Genomic DNA, 24065 nt, shown 5'->3' with positions numbered 1-24065 from the left:
AAATTAATACAGTGGGGGACCCTCCATTAGCCACTGCACAGGAGCTGTCATTGCTGGCCCGGGGAGCCCCTGCAGGAGTTGTCCCAGACACAGCTGAGCCCGAGGAACTCCTGTGTTTACACTGACCCACGGACACCACAATCAAAGCAAACAAGCAGTGCACAGAGTTTATCTCCACATTTAAATGCCAGCCCAGCCGGCTCTGGGTGACTCAATCTGGCACCACCCATACTTCTGCCCTGCAGCCGGGGCCCCCAGGCTGGCGTCTGCGGCCACAGGTAAGGGCCTTGCGCTGCATCCCCTGTGGGGCCGGCAGGCCTCAGACACAGCCAGTGCTGTTGCAGCTACTTTGAATTCCACTTGAAGATACCAAGTGGGTATTAAAACTCCGGATCGCTGAGCACCAGGCCCCAGGGTGAGAGGAGCATGGGGAACACACCGAGGACTCAGTGGCCACATGGGCTGCCCATCGTCACTCACTGTCCTGTGGCCTTGGTCACTGCACCGGATCAGGACAGGAAGTGCAGGGTGACCAGTGAAAGGTGGTTTTAGGCTAATCGTCTGCTCCCGGGGTTTCCTGGGACACAGGCATTCTGCTTTCTGAGCCAGTCACCATTGGTTCTACTTGCCACAAGTGAAAGTTGGAGAAGGCAGCAGGGACTGCATGAACGGAGCCCGCACCGAGGACCAGGCCTGCAGCTCGGGGATTCCCCAGCCTGGACCTGGTCCAGACGGCTGTTAAGTCCTTCCAGTACCAACCTGCACCCCACTCCCCAGCCTTTCGCTTACCTGAAAAAGGGATCAGACAGAAGCTAGACCAGCTGTTCGCTCAGGTCCCTCTAAACAGTAAGCTTTCATGAAATTTCCAAGGCAAAACTCTATAAATCGTTAAAATAGAAAAGCCAGGTGCTTACATGAAATACCTGCTAGCGGGAGAGATGAAAACAATCAGCCCACTGTATGCAGCGACTGATCCAGCCACCCTCCACCAGCTTGTCCAGCACTGACCAGACAGTGAGTGTCTCTCGGAACCGGAACCGACACCGCAGCTGCCACTGGGCCCAGCCTCCCGGGACCACCCCAAGGGCAGGGCAGGTGTGCAGGATGCTGAGTCTGACCCTCGGCTGGGAGCGCGTTGACATGGTGATGCAGACACAGCCTTCCCTTGATGCCTCGCTGCTTCCCTTTCAGTCTATTATCGCTGTGTGAGATCTTGCCCAGAAGGACAGAGAAATCCCGAGGGCGAGGCCTGATGTCAGGGGAGAACAAGCGTGGCTTTGTGGGGCTCTCCAGGCAGCCGGGCCGCCAGGCTCTGGCCGCACACTGAGGGGCCTGTGCTGCTCGGCCGGAACTGCAGGGCCATGGGCCCCACCCCACTTCAGGAGCCCTTTTCCTCCCCAAAACCAGCGCTGGGCAAAGTGATTGGGTGGGGGGGGGGCTCCATTTGGCACCCCTGGGCATTCCATACCCAACAGGCTGAAAGCAGAGCACACCGCCCGCCCCCCAGCCCCCCAGCAATTCCTGTCCAGAGCATGTCTCCGCAGAATGGACCCCACCCCTAAGCCATCCAGCCAACCCTCCATCTCCTCTTGGCTACTGTCTCACCCCCGCCCCCAGGACCTTCTAGACTCCTCTGAGAGAAGGGTTCAGGAGTGCTCAGGCCTGCAGGCTCCCACCCCCTTACGCTGCTCCCCGACACAGAGGGCGTCACCCGCCCCATGTCTGATGGTGTCGGTCACAGTCACCAGCCTCAGCTTTGAAGCTCTGTCCTCTAGGACGAGTGCAGCACCCAGGAGAGGGTTAATAAACAGGCGTGAAATGACCGAACCCCCAGCACACCCCAGAAACTTGCTTTTAACAGAATGTTCAGCTGAGGCGTTAGATGAAAACAAAAAGAGCTAACACTTAGGGAGGCCTTAGTATGTGCCGGGGCGAGTCTGACTCTTGCCGCCAACTCATTTAATATCCGAGCAACCTCAGAAGCAAGGTATCTGAGCAACCTCCCAAGGCAGGTATCCTGGCCCCCCACCACTTGACAGAGAAGACACTTGTTTGTGAAGCTCAGTATCGGCCTGAGCTGGCCGCTGGTGAGTGGCTGAGGCGGATCCCCTGCAGCCGGCGGATCCTCCTCACCCCCAGGACCCCTTACAGAATGACCACACCTCTGACAATGTCACCTGCATACTCCATGCCAGGCGGTGTCCCTTCTACTTAGGACGTCACCTGTGCAGGTTCCTGGAGGCCACATTTCAGCGACTGAGGAAACCAGCCGACTGTTTCCCGGCATCCCCGCCTCGCCGTGCAGTCAAGGCTCAGGCTGGGGAGAGAAAGCGCTGACATGCTGGGAGGGGTCTGGACACAGGTACCGGGGCCCAGCAGGCGTCCTGAAAGGAAGCGCCGTCCACGCTGCTTTCTGCACTACAGCTCCCACGCCACCATGGCTCTGCGGGCACAGCCCAGGCCCGACCCAGCTCCCCGCCCGCTGGCCAGGTCAGGCAAAGTCTGCCCCGGGCCTTTGGCTGGTGGTCCACACACCCCAAGGCTGTCAGCCCCTCCAGGGAATGCTCCTATTTTCCATCCCAGGGAAGGAGCAAAGACAGAGCAGCAAGGACACCAGAAAACCTAAACAAAGGAACAGGGAGGCGGTGGTCACCGCACGGCTCACAACTCAAGGCCCATCGGCTGTTGGCTGGTGAAGGCCTGGCCATCCCTGAAGAGGGGAGGGGTGCAGCCGCATGCGGGATGCTTCCTTCAGGCAGTGAGGCAAAGGCGAACCTCCCAAGAGTCTTGCTCGATTCAAGGACTCTCCTTGGGGACAAGGTGGAAGCGGGAGGCCTTGGACATCAAGCCCGACTCCCCGCAGGGTTAATGGGGATGGGAGGGACCCCGAGACCACGGGGCAAGTCGCTGGCAGACCTGGGGAGAGCCCAAGTGAACTCCGATGCCAGAGCTGCCTTCTCTTTCCCTCCCTCCCCGGCTCCTCCTTCATCCACTTTCTGCTCCCTCCTCCCTTCTCTTTCTGTGACATACAGTAAGTGCAGGATTTTGGAGGATAAAGGATTTCCCTTTGGGCCACCAGTGAGGGCTTCCTGAGGGAGGTGCGCTGAGAGCGGAACTAAAACGACAGACAGGACCACAGCAGGCACAACACGATGGCGGCTTTCTACCCCCAGGGCCCAGCCCGGAGGCAGGAGCAGAGGACTCTGTCCACACCAGTCCAGAAAGGGAGCGCTGCCCTCTTCCTCGCTCGCTCCTTCTCTTTCTTCTCTCTTCCCTTCTCTCCCTCTCTGTCCTCCTGAACTTCACCTAGGCTTGTTAAAGGATCCAAAGGAAAGCTTGCTCCCCACCCCCAGGGACCCCCAGGGTCTGGAGAGAAGGGAGCCAGAGGAAGTCCACCTTGAGGTTGCTCCTTAGTGGGCAAAGACAAGGATCACAGGGTCCATGTCTTCTACTCGGTTGAGTCCATGAGGAAGCACAAATACGTCCCCCAAGGGCAGAAGACAGAAAGGCCTGACTCGGTGAGGGTAATAGTTTTTCCAAAAAGGGAAATGAAGTGGAGGCTGTGCCATGGGCTGCATCCTGTCTCCCAGAGACTCCAAGCACCCACGCCCTGGGTGCTTGCTGTTAAAATGTTTAAGCAGCCAGAGAGGAGAGGTGGCTGTTAGGAGGGAGGGTGCCCCATGCCTGGAACTAGAACCAGGAGACATATCGGGCCGTGAGCTCCCCATGCCTGGAAGTATGTGAGCAGACCCCTGCAGGTCAAGACAGAGAGGGTGTGCATGCACCAGAGGACCTGCCCAGTTGTTCTCAGCCCCGTGTCCGCCTGCCTTGCCCTGCCCAGGCTGAGGGACAGAGCAGTAGGTGAGGCCCATGTCCAAGGACACTTCTTCTTCCTAATATATTAAAAACAAATATATTTAATGCTAAGTGACTCAATCTTAGGTTTAAAGTCACATATCATTAGCAAAGGTCTGGAAGTTAATGGAAGGGAGAGGCGAGGACAGAGGTCGAGCATTGCTTTCTCTTCCTGTCTCGGGACTATCAAAGACACTTTTTCACACTTAATTTAAATAAAGAGAGAATTTGATCCGTTCCTCTGGATCCACCTCCTCTTGCCTTGCTAAGTATACGTTGCCTCTTTATTTCCCTCTCTCCCACCCCACCAGGGATGCGCCTCCTGCACCCTTTCCTCAGCAGACACAAAACCAAAACAAATACAGAAGACCTCTAGCGACTTACCAGTTTCCTTTGATGGTTCTTACACCTTTACCAAGCTTTAACCTCAAGGGGCCTCTACACCATCCTGAGCTCTCACCTCTCTCCCCCCTGTCCTTTCTCTCTCAGGGAGGAAGCTGAAGCTTCTCCTTGGTTGGGAAGAAAAAAAAAACAAAAAAAACTAGCAACAACAAATGTTGGCGAGGATGTGGAGAAAAAGGAACTCTCCTGCACTGCTGGTGGGAGTGCAAACTGGTCCAGCCACTATGGAGAGCTGTGTGGAGATTCCTCAGTCTACTGCTACCTTATGACCCAGCAATTCCACTCCTAAGGATCTACCCAAAGGACACAAAAACATTGACTCAAAAGACTACCTGTACCCCTCTGTTTATTGCAGCACTATTTACAATAGGTAAAACCTAAACAACCCAAATGCCCAAAAATAGATGACTGGATCAAGATGTGGCATATACACACAATGGAATATTATTCAGCAATCAAAAAAGATAAACTCATGCCATTTGCAGCAATGTGGATGGAGCTAGAAGGAATTATGCTCAGTGAAATAAACCAGAAGGAAAAAGAAAAATAATGGATGGTTTTACTTACAGCAGGAATACAGGGGAACCAAATAAGACATCAATGTAAAAAGATAACAACAGTACAAAACACAACAAAGCAAAAACAGACAATTATAAACCAGAGACATCCTGCAGGGGAGGAGGAGGGAGAGGGATCAGAGGGAGGGAGCACTGGGGGACTGAGGTGATGGTGCACGGGTGCCTTGGGGAAGGACACTCTATGGGGACTCCACCTGAGGGGGTGGGAGGAAGCAAGTATTGTTTAAAAATGAACAATGATGTAAAAAATAAAAAAAAATTAATTAAAAAAAAAAAGAAGTTGCACCTATTTCTAGATAGAGTGACAGCCCAGAAGGCCCAGGTGGGGAATGACAAGAGATTCGAATCCTGACCACCTGGCTGCTGTGGGCCCTGGGCAAGCCACGCAATCGTGTTCGAGTTTCAGTTTCCTCTTCTGTAACCTGCGCTGACACTCCCCAGGCCTGCTGTGTGCTCCCAGCCCCAGGGCGGGCACAGAGCCAGCCACATCCGCCCCACGTGGTCAGCAAGGTCCACTCTAACTGGCCATTCCTCTTTCAGGCCTATGTTCCAGGTGTGTAACAGGTGTGATAAGTCTGTCTGGCACCGGGCTCCATTGGATGAGTTTTACATAATGTGTACACACATGTACAGCATGAACATACATGCGCACAAACATATCCTTTTTTTTCCCAAAAAAATGAATCTGGTTTTCACCGGAAGAAGCCGACTCAGCTTTCGGTTAAGCTGAATTTCGCCACCTGAGAGCCACATGCGATCCATGCTGCTCCTTCGGTGGGTGCTCCTGGATGAGGGGGCGGGGGCCTCTCCTCTGCCCTTTGTACTTCTTTTTTTGGTCCCCCTTATCTTACTCTTCTCGCTAACACCTCCATGGGGTTGGAGAAGGGATCAACTCAAATTAGTCAACTTGCTTATTTTTAGTCGCTGCTGCGAACAGGGTGGGAGGGCAAGGAGGTGGCGTCTAAAGAGTATTTTAACAGCAGAGTTGAGGCACTAGCTGTGCATTTCTTTTTTTTTTTTGAGTCTTTTTTAAAAGATTTTTTATTTATTTATACAAGAGCTGGGGTGCAGGCCAGAGGCGTGGGAGGGTGAGAGGATTCACCAGAGACAGAGCGGGGAACAGAACAGGCACAATGACCTAAATATACTCCTGAGGGGAGCAGCGGGCAAGACAGGAGAGGTCTGCCCCGCCATGTGGGTTTCTCCCTGGCTGGCCAGGGATCAAACTCGTGCTGCAGAGGCTGCGGACAGCTTCACAGCACTGTGCTCAACCCGCTGCACCACCAGGGAGGCCCTAGCTGTGCATTTCTTCCCTGTCACCATAACACACGCCAGTGCTGGCCCTCAATTAGAGAAAGCGCCTCGACCCTACCTGTGTCTCTCTCCCTGCTCCGAACTCCTACTCATCCTTCAGCGCCCGACACACAGGGCCCCTCTGGGCAACAATTCTGGACTTTCCTGGACAGACAGCGCGCCCCACTTTGTCCTCATGCCGCTCTCTTCATGCCAGATTCATTCCCACTGTCCGCACCTCTGGCTGCTGGTTCCTCTGTCTTCATCATGAGCTTATAAGGAGGGACTGGCCATGTTCGATTTGTCCTCATCTTTCCAAGCCTACCATAACGTCTGCCATGTGCAGGTGTACAGGTTTTACCTGCTTAGTAAAAGCAGGTGTTTCTAAAGAAAACACTCGTATTTTCACATTCCACAGAAAAAGAGTTAAGAGCCAGCTGTGACCCACTTGTCCCCTGACTAGAAGAAAGCGTCTCGAGGCCTGACCGCTGCCATTTCTCCCAGAATAGTGAGGGTGCTTTGCCAGCCACGCCCTTCTTTCAGAAACAAAGTTCAAGTTCTAACCATTTCCAGAAACTTGTGTGCTAAGGCTACTCCACATGCAGCGCTGTCAAGAGCGCTCGGCGCCGGGGAGAGTGTCTCACCCAGTGGGTCTGCAGGAACCCATTTCACAGCTGGGAAGCGCTGATGTGACCAAGTGACAAGGAGGGGCACAAAATCAGAAGTTTCAAGAATCAGGGCTCCAAAAAAAGTCAGACCCTTGTTTCACAAAACTCCAACCTCCTCAGGCCATCGGTCTTTGCTTAAACACGCCAACAGCTCCAATTCCAAGGCACTCAGACCCTGGGGCTGGCGTTTGAGGTCCATTAACCCTGCCCGCTTGCCTCTCTGAGGGGGTCTCTAGGTCTTGCCTTCCCTCACATCCCACCACCACCTCAGTGCTCACCTGTCTGACTCCTCAGCCCAGTGAGACCACGACGCCAGGAGGCTGCCCCGGCTCTGCGCCTCAGTCTGGAACAGGGGCCCCTCCCTTGGGCTCCCTCACACCCATTCTGACCACAACACTGAGAAGTATGTGCTGTGAGCCCCGGCAGGCCTCCCAGGGAAACCATAAACAACTCAAGGCTGAAGCTCCTCCCTCACCCCCAGCTGAAGCTCCTCCCTCACCCCCAGGGTCCAGCGCTGGTGTTGACAAGTAACTGGCACTGAAATGCTTCCTGATGCATCAATCCTCCATCTGCCCTGAAGGCCAGGCCCAGCCGGCAGTCTGGGGGATGAATTCCAAGACAACTGGTGGAGTGACCAGTTCCAGAGGGAGGTTCCGATGGAAAATTCCCAATCTAGCAAATTGGTCCCACCAAGGGAAAATTAGGACAGCTGTTCTCTTTGACCTCTTTTCAATGCTGCTTCTCCAGGCAGCCTTGAGCTTGGCAGACACGAGCTTCCAGGATGGGGCCTAGTGTCCTTCTCCAGCCCCGGCACCTGGCGCCCAGCACAGGGCTGTGGGTGAGTGTCTGCGGCTCTTCAGGGCAAGAACCTCGTCTTTATTCCTACTTAGGGATGCTTCAAGACCAGAGCTTTGAGATGGGCTGGGGAAGAGGAGGAGGCAGAGGAAGCTCTGAAAAGCCAACCAGGGCACAGAAGCCAAGTCCTTGCAGTGGCTCGGGAGGCCTCACCCCCATCTCTCTCTGCCCTCACCTCCTTCCACCTTCCTCGTTCCTCTGCTCCAACTCTGCTGGCTGCATGCAAGAGCCTTCAAGCTGAGCGCATTCCTACCTCTGAGCCTCTGTCCCAGCTGGTCCCTATAACCTCGCGACCTCACTTCTTCCCGCTCAGACAACATCTGACGGGGCCTCCCTGGTGCCCTGGATCAGAGTCTTGCCTTGGAGTGCCCTAAATTCCTATGTCTCTGGCTTGGTTTGTTTACTTTTTCCCATAACACTTCATGTTGCCTGATAGCACATACGTAGGGGTGGGGTGCTTCCTTCTTGACAATCCCTGATCCTACCGTAAACTCTGAGGACAGGGACTTCAGTTTGCTCCTGTCTAATACCAAGAGCAGAACTTGCCTCGTGGTACAACCTCTGTGAATATTTGTTGACTGAGAGTGCGGCTGGATGAATGGATGGCCCAGCAGGACTGATGGACAAGGAAGGACGCCAGTGGCAGGGCCCTGGATGAGCAGGTGCTTGAAGTCAGTCTTACTGAGCAGCAGGGCAGGAACCCTCCCCCACATCGGTTGATCCCAGTAGCCAGGATAGTCCTGGGGCTCGGAAGCACACTGGTCTCAGGTGAAATGTTGCTGGAGGGAAAGTTAGTTTTCAGCTATTACCTCCTGGGACAAAGGACAGAGAAGAGGGGCTAGGAGAGCAGTGTGCTCTGAAGCTGGATAGGGCAGAGCCAACCTCCCAAGAGGGGCTGCAGAGGGCACCTGCAGGGGTAGGCCCAGGGGTAGGGCCTGTCAAAAGGAATTCTAAGATCAAAAGGCTGTTTATGGTTTCTCTCTTCTTTAGGGCCTGTGTAGACAAGGCCTGATCTTAGATATACACCAAGGGTCTCACGGAACCCAAAGGATGAAGAGATTTATACTTAAGTAGCTCTAAGTAAAGGTGGGCCAGGAAAGGAACTCACATTTTTTGAGCTCTGCTAAGCAAGAAACCACACTAATGCATTCCTTCCTCTGAGTCTCACCATCAGCTAACCATCCAGGGCGCACGGTCCCCTTTTAAGGGATACGGACATAGAAGCTCAGAAATCGAAAATGATTTTCTCAAAGTCATTCAAATAATAAATAGCAGAACTGAGATTTGAAGCCAGGCCTAATTCCAGAAGCTCTTCTTCCTCTGAATGAGTCTACAGTGCAGGGGCCACTCCAGGGAAGGCACGTCAGGGGAAGAAAGGAACATGAGAAAAACCCATCCCCAGAGAATGAGGCCCAGGTATGAGGGCCAGGTTTGGATAAAAATGACCCTAGGAGTTCAGTCTTAGAAATCACCCGGTCTTGCTGACTCTACTGCGCTCAACTTCTGAAAAGCTTCTGGTTCGGGGTGTCAAGGAAACTCAAGATATCTGGATGAAAAAGAAGACAGGAGAAGGTCTCGGTAGCTCTCCCCGGTGACTCCTGGCCTCAGAGGTGGGGAAGCCCTGCGCAGCTTGAAGGACATGTGCTCCTACGAACACATCTGAGACCAAGGAGCTGAGCCCCAGCAGGTCTCAGTCACTGGGGACAGATGTTAGCACATGTCAAGGTCAGTGCAGAAGTTCAAGTAGATGTGGTCCTCTCCTTGCACGTAAGACCAGTGTTGGTGAGTGCTTGGGAGGAGGTGAGAGGGGAAGAATATATAAGAACCAGCGTGTTGGCGGTGAGGGAAGAGAACCAGGGCAGTAGCGGCTGCTGTGTGAGCGCCTCAACTCCTGTGAGATGACAACTTCATGAAATGGTGATAGCAGGGAGACGCCGGCCAGACCCTGGCAGGAGACCTCCACGCCATCTCAGGCTGGCTGTGTAGGGCCTTCACCCCCGCATGTTTAAATATGCAGGAATGGGGGGCCTCCCTGGTGGCTCAGGGGTTAAAGACAGCGCTATCAAGCTATCGCCAGACACTGTAGCACGAGTTCGATCCCCGGGCCAGCCAAAGAGCTGACCCACATGGGGCACAGACCTCTCCTGTCTCCCCGCTGCTCCCCTCAGCAGTGTATTTCAGTAGATCTGCTGTTCTGCTCCCCACTTTCTCTGGTGGATCCTCTCACCCCCACCCTTCAGGTTTACACCCCAGTTCTTATATACATAAATAAATAAATCTAAAACAAATAAATGTGCAGGAATGGGATGCACAGAAAGGGGCTCAATTGTGCTCAATCTCAAACAAATTCTGTAAAGAAAGCCACCTAAAATACAGTCCTCATCTGCTCCCCACTGCACGTAATTTAAGCTACTGTTTCCTGCCAAAACACACACAAGACTCAATACAGCAGACACCCCCCAGCCCCCAAATGCAATTATAGAACCCAGGGGCCTTGACCGCTTCACAATCACAGCTACCTTAAAATGCACGATTGCTCAATGAAGTCCGTCCCCCCAGCTGTTACATGCAGGTGTTATCAGGAGGCACGGCTTCCCATCAAAGAGGACATGTCGGGGGACACAGAGTCCTTTGTCTTCCCCAATGTCCCATAAGCCTTTCACACACCCATGCGACGAGCAGGTCGGCGCCCACCGCGCTCTCTGCTAGAACCCAAGCCAGTTGCTTCTCACCTGGAGCGCACACTTGTGATTCAGGTTCACCAGTCCCGGCTGATGGGAGGAACCCCCGCTGAGCAGCTGTGGGTCAAGGCAAGTGGCTCCACAGGTCAGGACGGGACCCCTCGATTCCTGTGGTTCCTCTGTCCCAAGTGAGAGATGATCAGCTAGAAGGGAAGGCAGGTTGTGTCACGAGGAGAGGCCATTTCCTGTCCTAACAGCAATACAGCCCTAAGGAGCACAGAGAAAGCCCCAGAATCCAAGATTGCCATGGATGAAACCCAGGGGACCCCCTTACTTCATGTCTTTGTTTCCTGGTTGGGAAAACTGAGGCTCAGAAAAACAAACAGCCTCAGCCCAGGAGACAGCAACTTGGGAGGAGAATCCAGACCAGAACGTGTCTCTGCTCGCTGGCCTTCTGGAATGTTTGAAAAAGCAGCCGCATGCTCAGGCGAGCTGCTCAAACAAGTGGTCATTGACCCCAAATAGGAAGTCTTTTCCGTTTTTTTAAACAGATTTTCATAAAGGGGGGTGGCACTTTTTCCAGATTGCTGTTTTTGTAGCTTTACCCCCTGGAGCTAAATCAGTACAACAGTCCACCACGGCGTATGGCTGGGAGGGTCCCCCTGTTTCCCACTGGAAAAATACCCCCACGGATAGTACCACCCATGAGCACTGTGGGGATGGGGGGTGTTTTTCAGTAAAAGGAGCTTATGACCCCTTAGGAGCTCTCTGGGTCTCTCTGTCCCCAAGCTTCAGGGAAACACAGTAAGAGACATAGTCTCTCCCAGAGGCATCGTTTATTACGTGATTTCCTGGCTACTGTACATTGGAACGGTTCTTCTATGCAGAAAGCCAAAGTAGGGATTTGGCATTTATCAAGCAGATAACACCTGCCAGGCAGATAGAGACGATGTGAATCTACAGATAGACAGAATCAGATATTTCCTAACAGGTCCTCAAAAATTCACCAAGAGGTACCATCGACCCCATTTTCCCAAAGGTTTAAGAAATAAGCTTCAGAAAGCTCGAAAAATCTGCAGAATCCTAAAGAAAAGACAGGGCAGACCCAGAAATGAGCTCAGACCCAACTCCCAAATCTATTTTGTGTCCATCTAAAATGGATTATAGTTATTAGATCCAATACTGGGTGTTGTCTTATTTTTCCCAGGGTTTTGAATTCAATTCAGGAGAAAGTTCTTTGGAAGCTGCACATGGTTGTAAGCTCATGAAGGATGATTCTTATTAGATTCTCTTTCAGGCAGGGGGCCCCAAAGGCCACCGTTTCCTGCCTGCTCCCAGGCAGCCTCACGTGTCCCGCAGCAGGCTGGCCGGCCCCAGCGAGGCCGTCAGGAAATCACGATTATCAACGCTGGGGGCTTTGTTCCTGTTCTCAGACAACCAGGGACAGGGCTGGAGAGATGGGGTGGGGGTGGAGAAAGAGGAAGAAAAAACAGGAAGTGGGGGGGGAGGGAAGGAAATGATAGAGAAAACACAGCAACTTTAAAAAGTCCTCGGCCTGGTGAGAAAGTGATTTCGGACATTCGTCCGGCTGGCCCTGCCTTTGGGAAGCTGGGTCGGGGTGGGAGCTGGGAGATGTTTTCTTTCTGAACTTGGGGTCAGCGCCCCTGGATTCCCACCACAGAGCACAGTCTGAGGAAGAGGGAGTCTCGCGTTCCACGACACCCAGAGTAGACAGCGAAGGTAAATCTCCAAAGACGGAGGGGGTAAGACCACGTCTCTCACCTCTCAGCTGCGGTGGAGGCCAGGTGTGCCAGGACAGGACCTGGAACAAGACAGAAGCCGCTCAGGTGATGAGCTGTGGGCAGGCGCGGCCCACCCCACTGCTTTCTTCCTCCGACGCTCTCATAATTACAACCCATTTCAGTGTGTGTGACTGAGGCTGGATCCACCCCTCTGGGCGCGGGAGAACCCCACTTTCTCCTACCACAAAATCAAGAGGGTCAGGCCAGCAGGAGGCTGTGTCCTCCAGACACCGACTGACTCTAAGCACTTCCAGAGGCTCCTCAATGCATCTGTCCACGCTACTATTGATAGATGCTGACAAAAGCTCCCCAAGTCCCAGGGCATCGTAAAGGATGACGTGTGAGATGAACAAACGCAACTGCCCCCTAGTCATTCATGCTGTAGCACTAAAACTAATACTAATTCACAGACTCCCCTAAGTCCTGAGGGGCCAGGGAATGCGGGGCTCCTCTGTGGCTCCACTCCCACCCCCGCAACAGTTCCCCAACCTGGCAGTGTATCTGGGGAAACAAACAAAGCAGCCCAGCCTCCCAGCACAGGGGCCTAAGTGGCTGAGAGAGCTCCATGTCCCCAACCTGGCTCTGACCCAGCCCCAGCATGTGGACACACTGCATCCGCATCCAGCCTCCCAAGGCCCCTTCCTCCCATCTCATAGATAAGATCACAGAGGTCCTGCCAGGGCCGGGCGGTCTCCAAGGATCTGCCCTTGATTTTGTAAATTATCCCTCCACCATCCAAACAAACCCAGGACAACAAAAAGCAAGCATGTCTTTGAGAGGAGGCCAAGCTTTTGGAAGTGATGGCTGGTGGCTTCCTGTTTGAGTCACCCAGGGGCCAGATGTCCATTAGGGAGGACAGTGATCAAACAGGGGAGACACAACGCCCTTCTGGTCCCCACAAAAAGCACAACCTCAGCCAACACCATGCTAATTTGCTCCGATGGCAGCACTGGGGATTGTGGCCGCTGCCCGTCCCTCTGCTCCAGGCCTGGAGAAGGCCCATGCTGCCCGGGCCCAGCAAAGCCTGGGCTTTTGCAGCCAGCAAATGCTGTTCCATATTTTATTTTCTTTGGTCATTTTAAGAGAGGGACAAAGCAGAGGGTAATTGCCCCATTTTAAAAACGGGGATACTGTGATTCAGATGCACAAAATGACTTGTCCAGAGTCACAACAGAGCTGGGACTTGACCAGGCATCTCCTGACCTCTGACCCATGACCTATGACCTCTCACAACATTGCGTGCTCCCTTCCCCCACGAGCAGGGCAGGGGAATCTTTAGAAAAGATGTGTACTTCCATTTTCAAAGGGCACTGGCTCAACAAAAGGCGGCCATCCGGATGGAGAAAGGACGAAAGGCTGAAGGACGTATTCCTGTCCTCCAGGCTGAGCATCTGAGGAGCTGGCACCCAGGGAGGGTGGACCAGAACACAGCAAAAGGCAGGCCACCTCAGGTGGGCCCCTGTTCCCAGAGCCCCCAGGGCTGACCAGCATGAAGACCAAAGCAGCTCTTTGGTAACAAACTATTTGGCCTTGGTCACCCATCACCTTCTGTTAGCATGGACATCTGGTCAACCCCGAGACGGGCCCACACCAGGTTGATTCCTCTTGCCCCCTTTTACACATGAGGAACTAAGGCCCTTGTCCAGGGCCTCAGATTTTGAGTGGCAGAGCCAGGAGTGGAATGCGGGCAGGCTGGCTCAAATTCCTGCTCTGAAGTATTAGGTAATACTCCTCTCAAAGCAGTTGCATTAAAAGAAAAAAAAAAAGTGAAAAACAAACAGGGTGAGGCAGACAGGGAGGCTAATTAATAGAAACAAACAGAAAATAATGTACACCAGGAGCCAATGACACCTCCATTCAGAAGGCAGAGGAAGGGAGGGCGCTTTCCTGTGGGGAATACTGAGAGGAGCTACTCAGGCAAGACCAGGGATTTGTCCCAGCACCCTTGGGGAGTAACTCCCCGGTGTCACCATCACCAGTAAGTAAGTGACATCGGCCTTGGTGTTTCCATGGCTCCAGGGACACGTAAGTAGGCTAGGCTGACAGGGGACGGAGAGAGGCCTGGATAGGAGAGTACCGGGCAGGTGGAGGATGCTTGGAGCCCAGTGTCCATGTCACTGAGGGATGGACCCACAGGGCAGGCAGGCAGGGCTCTGCACAGACACCCACAGCTACAATAAGTTCTGGGGATGCCCCTGGTTTCAACCTCATGAAGACTTGGGGAGCGGGGCAGGACAGGGCTCCCCTTTGCTATTTCACAGAAGGAAAGACTAAAGTCAAAATAATAACAGGTCTGGGGGAGAGTCATAATAATAATAATGGCAACCGCCATTATGTGTTGGCAATCCAGTCTGTCCATAAGTAGGCTGGAGGCTTCTCAGAGGTGCTGGAGCAATTACGTGAACTTGATAAAGTCCATGTGATTTTCCTAGTGTGCAGTGGAGATAAGCCAGTGATTTCCTTAAGGTCAAAAAGCCAGTAGGCAATGAGGAAAGGCCTGGACTGTCGTCAGCTCAACGTTTCTGCCCTGATTTCACCTGAGAACCGTGTTCTGTTAAATGGTGACGTGCCTTCTCCACAGCCAGGTGCTCACCCAGGGCCAGCGTTCGTCCAAGTGCACAAGTTCAGGATTTTACCTAAATGATCACCCACACTTCCTCCACACTAAGCGTGCACACACTAAGTGTGTGTACACGGGTGGAAACGATTGGGGTGGCCGTGTGATTAGCACCCAAGCCTGGGTACTCCTAAGATGGAAGGGGCAGCAGACACACACAGGGGCTGTCTCAGGCACCCCGGGCCACACAGCCACCCTGGCATCATCCACGAGGCTGATTATTGTTACCCCAGTTGTGCCGGTCGAGGATGCCTCTGAGCACCCCCTGGTTGTCCAATCCACACAAATTTGCTTTGCAACCATTCTCCTTTCTTCACCAGAAGGTTTTGGAAATTCCTTGGGCTTATCGGCGCTGTGTACAAGGCTGATGTCACTTGATGTCACTTGTGAAGCAGCAAACCATGGCTGGAACACAGGGTGGGACGAGTCTTGGGCATCGACTCTAAAGGACAGCTGGCTGCCGAGAACCTGGACGGGCAGCTGTCTGACAACCAGCCCCGCCCCCAGCCATGCGGGGTCTGTGGCTTTCCTGTCCCTGGCAGCCGAGAGGCAGCTACTGCCGCCCAGAGGGGCTGGAGAAACCGACTCTGGCCAGGACACAGTTTCTCAGGGGTCAGTGTGCTGCAGGGACAGGCCGGCCTTTGTCCCCTGCCCACAGGCCCTACCTTGCCCAGAAGGTGTCCAGCTGCGCCCTTTGACGGGGTCCTCCCCTTGCACCCACAACCTGGGTGGGAGGAGACATGTCTTACTCTTACGCCTGCTTATTTTACCCTTCTCCTAAGAAGCTGCCTTTTAAGAATCTGTGGCCAATAGGAAAAAGAGTCTGAAGCAGAAAATCAGTCTTGACTGAAAGGCTCACTTCAGGCCTGTGTAGAACACGCTGGCAGGAGGCGGTTCCCTGATCAGGGGCATCGCAGGACGTGGGCAGCAATCAAGGGTTGCAGAGAAGCTGCTGGGTGCCAAGGAGCCCTGACACCTCTGAAGGGACCAACCAGCCCCTCACCCTGTGGTTATACAGATCAGAGGCTTTTCTGTTCTCTGCAGAGACAGTGTACATGGTGAGGTGTGGTAAATAGATAAGACCCCTTTCTCCAAGTTAGGTCATACTCACAGGTGTGAGGGCTAAGGCATGAACTTACCCGGGCGGGGGTGGGGGGTGCTCAGTTCAACCCAGTTCTGCCACTATTAGCATCACCCCTTTCAATAATATTGTGAATGCGATTCAGGGACACCTGAGACCTCAGCCAGGACTAGCTCACAGCTCTCTCACCTGCCCAGCCTGTACCAGGCATCCTCCATCTGCACACCACTGCTCCTGATGGGGTGCCCAGTGAGGTTGTGTGCCAGTGAGCCGGACACTACAGCAACCCAGACCTGACCTCCAACCCTCCCAGACATCAGGGGCCAACAAAGGGATGATGGTGATGGTGAGAACATCAGCTCTTGTCCCTGCATGCTGGCTAGCTGCCAGGTCCAGCGTCCCCCTGGGCCTCATGTCAATGCTACAGAGGCTGGAAAGGACTGGAGAGCGACCCAGACAGGCCAAGTGAGCAGTCCCAGGTCACAGGTGGTCAATGATGAAGGTTTCTTTGAACCCCAGTTCCACCTCACAGCTCTCATGCTACCCGCTGCGTCAGCAATGGAGGGGCCCAGGTCCTGCTCACAGATGGGCGTCTGACCGGTGTGGGAGGCAGTCTCAAGTGACAAATGGTAGCAGAACCAGAACAGGGCCCAGCCCTTCGCACCAGCTCCCATGAATCCTGTGCCCAAGGCTGAGGTCCACTGTCTGTCCCTGATCTTTGCTGCACCCCAATAGCTGTACACTGAGTACCCCCGTGAAGGGCAGTACACCGGCACACTGGCTGGAGACATCAGAAAACCCGCCAGTTTTTCAACAGAACACAACCTGCCAGGGGGTCCCGTCGCCTAGAGAAATGAGATCAGGGTAGTTTACAGCAGCTGCTCCTCTGGGCTGGGGGTGGGGCCCTTCGCAAGCCAACAAGGTCAGCCTCCGCCTCGTTCACCAGTGCTCAGCATGGGCACAAAGCCGGACAGCCACGCATATCCCTGGTCTCCCCTTCCTGGGGCTGCGACCATAGGAAGAAAAAGGACAAAATCTAAATGGAACGAGGCCTTGGCGGTGGACCCGCCCGTCTCTGCCACTCAGGCAGCCTCCAGGCAGGAACAAACAAACTCGGCCAGGCTGCCGCCCACACCTGTGACAGCCAGGATGGTTGCTTGACAGCGCTGGCCAGGATGTCCCCCCAACTTGGCCTTGACTGTGCTGTGACCTTCAGCCTGTCCTCTCTGCCCTTCAGATGCAGAGTCTGTTCCTCAAAGCTCTCACGGCAGTAAACACAGGAGCCTCCTGGGCACTTGGAAGGTCAAGTGATTGTAAAGTACAATGTTTGTTCAAATTTTACTCTCCCATTGGGTGAAAAGCACCTTAAGGTGTGGAGGGTCACATTCACAGGTTGTGGGGTGAAACTGTGGCCCCCCCAAAGGATAAGCACTTCTCTGCACCGGCTACTGTAACCAGCCCAGACTCCTGCTCACACCGCAATGACTGACGGTTGAATTTGAAAAATCAGGCTTCCTGGCGGGCACAGTGCGGCTGGAGGAAGGAAGGAATGGAGGTTCTATGCTGAAGAACAGGCTGGGGGGGTTTCATAGGCATCGATGCTGATCCGGGGCCAGGAGACAGGAGCTTGGGTTAAGGCTCAGCAGGAGGACGGGGCACTGGCAGGAGCCTGGGGTCTCGAGTCCCACAACTGTGTGTGGGACTATGTGTCTCATCTGCCCACCCCCCTTACAATGGAGATAACGGCTCCATCTCAGGGAACCCAGTCTTCAAAGTGGCCAGAGTAGCACTTGACGCCCATCTGAACTTTAGCAAATACGACTGTCCCTTAATCAGTGGGGCCAAGCTGACCTGGCCTGCCAGAGGCAAATGCATGTTAGGAGAGTCCAAGGTCAGGGCTGCCTAGGAGTAAGGGGTCTAGATATGTTGCCGCAGCCTGATGGCACCAGCCCAGCCTGAGCGATGGCCATGGCCTTTGCTGTCCAGCTCCTTAGAGACCCCGGGCGCTCTAGGACGCTGGCACCACTCATGCACCCAGAGCCCAGCGGGCCTCCCAGGACCCACACCACCTGAGTGCACAAGCCAGCCCCTGCGACCAGGCCTGCAGTACCATCGACAAAGGGAACTTTTTTAGGTGACATACATTGGCTGTGCAGTAGAGACTCCTGGGTGAGACCATGTGGCAGGCACAGGGTTGATTAGCAGGCGATCTGGGGCCAGTTTCTGCAGCCACTCAACACTCTGCATAATGAAGGTGTTGTTGGAACTGCGGTCTAGGTAAATTTCAGTGGGGTGTTTCTATAAGGGCTTAATTTACGGGGTGTATTGCCATGCGAGGCAGCAACGCTCCCACAAGCAGAGCTCTGCTACAAACACCGTGGAAATGGAGGCCCTCTGGCAGAACGCCTCGATTCAAATCCACCAGGAAGAGACCGAAGTCCAGAGGGCACCTGCTTTCTGGCCCCACTAATTCCTGCTGTGCAAACTTGGGTGAGTCACATCACCCCACTGAGCCTGCATTTTCTCCTGTGAGCCTCGGGGGTGACGGTATCTAGTTCATACCATTTCCAGCAAGTGCTGCTTTCTAACACTTCACAGAAAGCACACATCTCATTTCACTGGGATGCTATAAAATGCTCATCCTTGACCTCTGTGGACAGAGACAGTCACACTTTCAGAAAGCAGGCGTGGGGGCACTGGTGGGGGGGTGCTCAATTATTCTTAGTGAGGCAAGATAGTCAGAGCTAACACATGGAAGAAGATTGAGGATGTACCTGCGACAGCTGGGAGCCGGCTTATCTGCAGTTACAAGGGTCACCAGGCCCAGACAGGCAAACACCAGGGGTGCACCCAGACAACAGCTCAGCTGCTCGAGCTCTTGGGCTCCCTGCTGCGAGGCAAATCAGGAATCCTATGGCCAGCTCCAGGGCTGCATTCTGCTTTCCCCAACTGAACAGAGCTGGAGATGTGAGCACCCCCTCGCCAGGGGCCCAGGACCCTATTCTTATGGGCAAAAGGGAAGTAGGAGCTGCTGACAGCAAAATGTACCTTCCACAGTGAGAAACGCCCCCTTCTAACAAAGTCCATAGTCCTTAGCTTTAATTTCAAGTTCCTCCATAAATGGGTCCATGCTAATTGAGAACCACCCTTTACACAAAATTTATATGCAGTTCAAGTCCAAATGGTATTCATTACAGTTGTTTTTTTTTTTTTTTTTTTTTTTGTGCTCTGTTCTGCAGCGCAGACTTAGACCTCCATCCTTTCCACCTTCATTCAAAGCCCACGGCAGTCACACCTCCTCCATGAAGTCTTCCCTGATACCCAGTCCACACTGACTTCTCCCTTTCTATCTGTGCCACTCAGCATTTAGCTCCAGAGAGACTCACTCTCTTTTGATTGGGCTGTTGCACCCACCTCCTGCCCAGTCACTGGTCCTGTGCTCTACAGAAAGAACTTTCTAAAGCACACATCTGAGGATGCGCCTTCCCTGCTCACACCCTTCAAGCACTTCCCATCACCTTGAGGATGAAAGTTAAATGCCACAGCATTGTCCTGCCCCTACCCTCAGGCTGTGCATATTCTAAGGTTATGTTGTGAAGGGGTCCCCAAAGATAGAGGAGAATGCAAGTCTCTCTACAACCTGCTGGGGGCTCTTCCCGCCCCACCCCAGGTTCCCCAGGCCCAGTGCTGGACCCCAGAAAGTGGCTAGGAGCACACGGCACTAAATCACGGCCATGTTGAAAAAGCCAACCGGGCAGATTCTTAGCCTCCATGAGAGGACAACGTGATGGTCACCCACCCAGCCCCTGAGCAACTAGCGGGAGAGACACATGCAAGCCCCAGACGTAGGGGAGAACACTTGTTCTTTACAACAGTGAAGAGATTATCGCTCCTTTCACAGGTGTGGAAGCTGAGACTTGCAGAAGTCACAGCTGGGATCTGGACTAAGGATGCAGCTAAGACCCCACTACTACACCCCAGAGCGGCATCTCCAGTGCCCTGTGGCCACCAGCACCCGGCACCTCCCAGCACCTCACACTCCACATGTGTGAAGCTGAAAAGTCACACGTAATTCGTGACCGGGAATTCATTCTGTACAGAAGGTCCCAGCAAGGAGCTTCCCAAGGTTTCTTCTCCTAAACCAGAATGCCCTGCTATTCCTGCAACTCCTTACATGGAAAGATTGTGAAATAAAATGTTCATTTAACAAGAGAGAGAGGAAATTCCACTCTACCGGCTCCACGCTTATCTAGAGAGGTGATCAAAAATGCTGAGCAGGCCCCTGCTTCCCCAGGCATTCCTTGTCATGAGTTCGGGGTTATGGGGCATAGGGAGAGGGAGAGGGATGGAGGAATAAGGTCCTGAAGAGAACAAGACGAAGGTGAGCAGAAGCACCCCTGGATCCAGGGCGGTCCTGGCGCCAACTGGCACCAGCTCACCGGAGCCAATTACAGGTGTCTCCCCAACTTCACATCCACTGAGATCTTGTCAGTAGAAACCAGCCACGGGGTGTGGGGGGGGTGAACATGTCTAACCACACATGTCTTTGTTTCTGCCAGGGATCCAGCCAGGAAGCATAATGGAGCCGCGGGGAAGACATGGGTGGGGGGACAGGAGGTACACTTGCAGCTGCAGCTCTGCCTCAACTCCCTGTCAGGATTGGAGTTTTCTCCCTCCCTGGTCTCCACGTACCCTAATTGGAAATGGAGAACACAAATCCTTGCTTTCCTTGCATGTAACCACAAACGGGAAGACAGCAGCTACCAGGCCATTCTGTGAATGTGAACTGAGGAGGACACAGGTGGCAAGATCTGTAGACCCCGGAGTGGGTGCACCTGGTGTCTGGCATCTTGACAGGTCAGAAAGGCATCCGAGCCCGCACAGGAGAGCCCCCGTGCCCTCAGCAAGGACTCACTGTCTAAGGTGTCAGCAATGCCAAGGTCGGGGCATCCTGACGAAAATTTGTTAAAGCCCATTTAAGTTCCTTGGATGCATCAGCTTCCAGAGAAACATACAGGAGCTTGGGCAGGAGCCTAGAAGGTCGAGGTACAGCAGGCCAGGGCGCTCACTACAGGGCGATGCTGCAGGGTAAGGCGAGCTCCTGCCCCTTCCCCTGCCTCGTGGTGGCACACAGTAGGTGCTCAAGCCAGTGAGCATGCTGGTGTCCAGTCCCAGCCTGCAGCTTTGGCGAGACACACTCAGCAGCCTGGCCACCAGGGCTATAAGAGGAGCGATTTGATTCAAGTCACTTTCTCACGTGGATTGCAACATGTTGAAAGGTGAGGTTTTCATTCCCTCCTCTGGGAAGACAATTGTTAAAAACACACAGCAGGCGACGGGCTTTCGACACGTCCAGAAACCACTCTATTTTAGACAATCCTTTTATCCCTTGTACCACTTGGGATTGAAAATGCATTTAACACAAACCACCCGAAGAGGAAACAGCTTTGGGTAAGAAATACCCCGGGCGTGGCGGGGACCGCGGGGGACAGGAATGGAATTGGCCTCGATGGCCAAGCACAGACCCTCATGAGGCAGAAAGTGATGACAAGCCACTCACCAAGGCCCCCAGCCTCCCGACCGGAGTCAAAAAGACTGGCCGGTGAAGCGTAACCACAGCCTTCCCTGGAGGTCCCCCGAGACGCTCTATCCCCGGTCCTCGCACCGGCAAGGCAGCCGATTTCTCAAGCCCCAGATGACAGCGCAGAGGACCTCCCTCCCGTCTCCCCGAAGATCTGAATCTGACCATAAACCATCTGACTCACAAAGCCCTTTAATTAAAAGCCCAAGGGTTCAGAGCTAATTCTAGACGTGGCGGGACCCAGTGGCTTCCCAGGCACCAGAACTGCCAGCAGAATAATAAGGATAATTTTGCCTTTCCTGGGCCATGAATGACAACTCACTCAGCTATAAATTAGACTCGCAGAACGCTGGCGCTGGACGCCACCTGGGCAGCTGGCTGCCACCCCGGCACGCCGGAGGAGGGGCCTGGGGCGTGGGAGAGGTGGCTGCCCCAGGCCTGCCTCCCGGTTTCCTATGGACTCTCAGTCAGATGTAGATTTTTAGTGTCCAGAGAAGATTTTTGTTCAGGTCTCTGAACTCCAAGTTCCAAGGTCTGCTTGTAGCTCGGAGCTGGCTGGTGATACCCTGGAAGGGACCTGGACCACAGCCCGGAAGCAGGACAGTTCAGGGACAGGGATTCCCAAACCAGCTGCGATCCAGCCCCACCCTGCTGAGCTCCGGCCCTCCAGCCTCCCCTCTCATCCATCCCTCACACGGGGACCTGCAACTTGCCTGTCCTTATACCCATGATGGAGCCAAGACAATCTGGGTAAGGGGAAGAGAAGAAATGTCCAGAAGACAAAGAGCTAAAGAATTTTTAATCCCCACGTTTCTGCCTCAAGCAACTCTTTTCTTTGTTATTTAAAGCTGTAACATCCACATCCGAAGGTCACAAGCCAGGTGACCTTTCCGTGATGGCCACGTCATTTACTGCAGTGTTAATAATCCCCTGACTTAGTGGATTGCAAGCTTGGCTTTTTTCAAACTAGCAAAGGGCAGTATTTCTGAGTATCTCTGGCGTGACATGGACTCCACAAAATAATCTCATTATTACAAGACAGATTTACAGAGCAGCTCTCCATTCACCGGGCCAGACACACAGGCTCAGAGGGGTCAGCGGATTTCCTGAGATCACACGGCCCGGGGAGGCGGAAGTGGGATTCTCACGCAGGTGTGTCTGAGTCTGAGTCCGGCTCCTCCCTGTGACGGGCGGGCTTGGTGCCAGGCCAGATGCACCTGTCAGCCGGGTCCATGCCAGTGATGACTGGGACGGCCGCTGTGGCCTCACTGTGGGGTCTGAACGCAATCGTGCACCTGGATGGCACGTGGGACAGTCACCACACCCTACCTGGAGGATTGTCTGGGGTGCATCCATCCAGACAGAGATGGCAACAGGGAGGAAGAACCCCACCCTGCAGTCCGTTGTGAGCTTCCCGAACTTGTTCCATTCTGGGGATGAAGATTCTGAGAACCAAGTGTGCCCCCTAACTCATGTTTGCTAGTAGCTCACCAGACATGGGAAGGAAGACACAGGAAAGGACAATTAAAATACAGGGTGGCCGGGCTGCAATGGGGGACACAGGCCGCCATGGATCCCACTCACCGAATGGGAAGCTGGTCAATGGAGGGGCTTCATGGAAGGGCCGGTGCCTGAGCACATCTGCCGTGCACACAGGACTTGGCCCAGGCAAAAGGGGACAGGAGGCAGGGGCAGGAGAAGGGGAAGGAGGGTGAGAAGGGCCAGAAGTCACGAGGCAATAAAAAGGGCAGGAGTGTCGACACACAGGTATGAGCGACGCCATGCAGCGGGGTTTGGTTGAAATGTAAGCAAATGATGGGGTGCAGTGGGGGAGAAGGCGGGACCACAACACAAGGCAGGGGCTGAGCCAGACCACACGGGGCCTGCAAAGCCTCGTAAAGGACTCTTTGAGCTCAAGGGAGCTGGGTCATGGGGTGTTACCTTTTGCTCTTTGTCTGGGATGGGGTGATGTTGTCAGGTTTGGATTTATATCGTATGCATGTGTCCGGGCACTCACACGCACTCACCACACACACACACACACACACACACACACACACACACACACACACACACACACACACACACACACGCTGCTGACTGCTCTAGGGGGAACGGCCTTGTTAAGTGACTTCTCTGCTCTCGCTTTCAATTATTTATTTCATCTCTAAAATGGGAAAAAAAGAAGTGTGTTCCACATCCCAAGTGAGGAATAAAGTGAGACAGTTCATGAAAGGACCATTAAAGGTTAGAAAAAGATGAGAACTTTATATAAAGAATTATCTGGGTTCTCTCAGGGCTGTAGAGAGGAGAGCCCAGAATGTTAAAATATCCACCCTGGGAGAAGGAATTGGGAGGGAAACGGAGCGCAGCACAAGCAGAGTCCGCTTCCTGCAGCCCCAGGTGTGCGGGTGGGGGCGCCCACCTGGTTGGGGGTCTGAGGGCCCGCTGTCCTCGGTGCCTGTGTCCCAGGTGAACTTTCTGGCCCTGATACCGACAGCTAAACAGAGGCAAAAAACCAAAGACCCAAACCCCACCTTTGCTGTTTACCCAGTTGAGGTTTCCAATGTCAGAGGAAAGAATTACTTTCACAGAGAGTGAAAAGGTGGATAAGGCATATTCGATATACAGATGAAATGGCAAGGTCCTCGC

The 24065-nt window shown here is 53.8% G+C and overlaps 1 protein-coding gene across 2 annotated transcripts in view; it reads right to left on the bottom strand.

The window, feature by feature from the left end:
- Nucleotides 1-24065, bottom strand: part of CYRIA (CYFIP related Rac1 interactor A) — a 90837-nt gene that overhangs the window by 41118 nt on the left and 25654 nt on the right. The window contains exons 2-3 of one of the 2 annotated variants that reach the window (XM_037528491.2): nt 12115-12154; nt 10384-10535 (exon numbers count right to left, since the gene is read on the bottom strand). The gene's annotated coding sequence lies outside the window, so the exon portion shown is untranslated. Of the gene's footprint in view, nt 1-10383; nt 10536-12114; nt 12182-24065 lie in introns of those variants that run through there. The other variant, XM_037528494.2, reaches the window with a different exon arrangement.

This window comes from Talpa occidentalis, unplaced genomic scaffold, assembly GCF_014898055.3.
Source record: "Talpa occidentalis isolate TD23 unplaced genomic scaffold, MPIMG_talOcc4v2.1 talOcc4.5, whole genome shotgun sequence".
NCBI classification, from domain to species: Eukaryota; Metazoa; Chordata; class Mammalia; order Eulipotyphla; family Talpidae; genus Talpa; species Talpa occidentalis.
The sequence above is the reverse complement of the archived record's forward strand: the minus strand, read 5'-3'. Positions and strand labels throughout refer to the sequence as shown.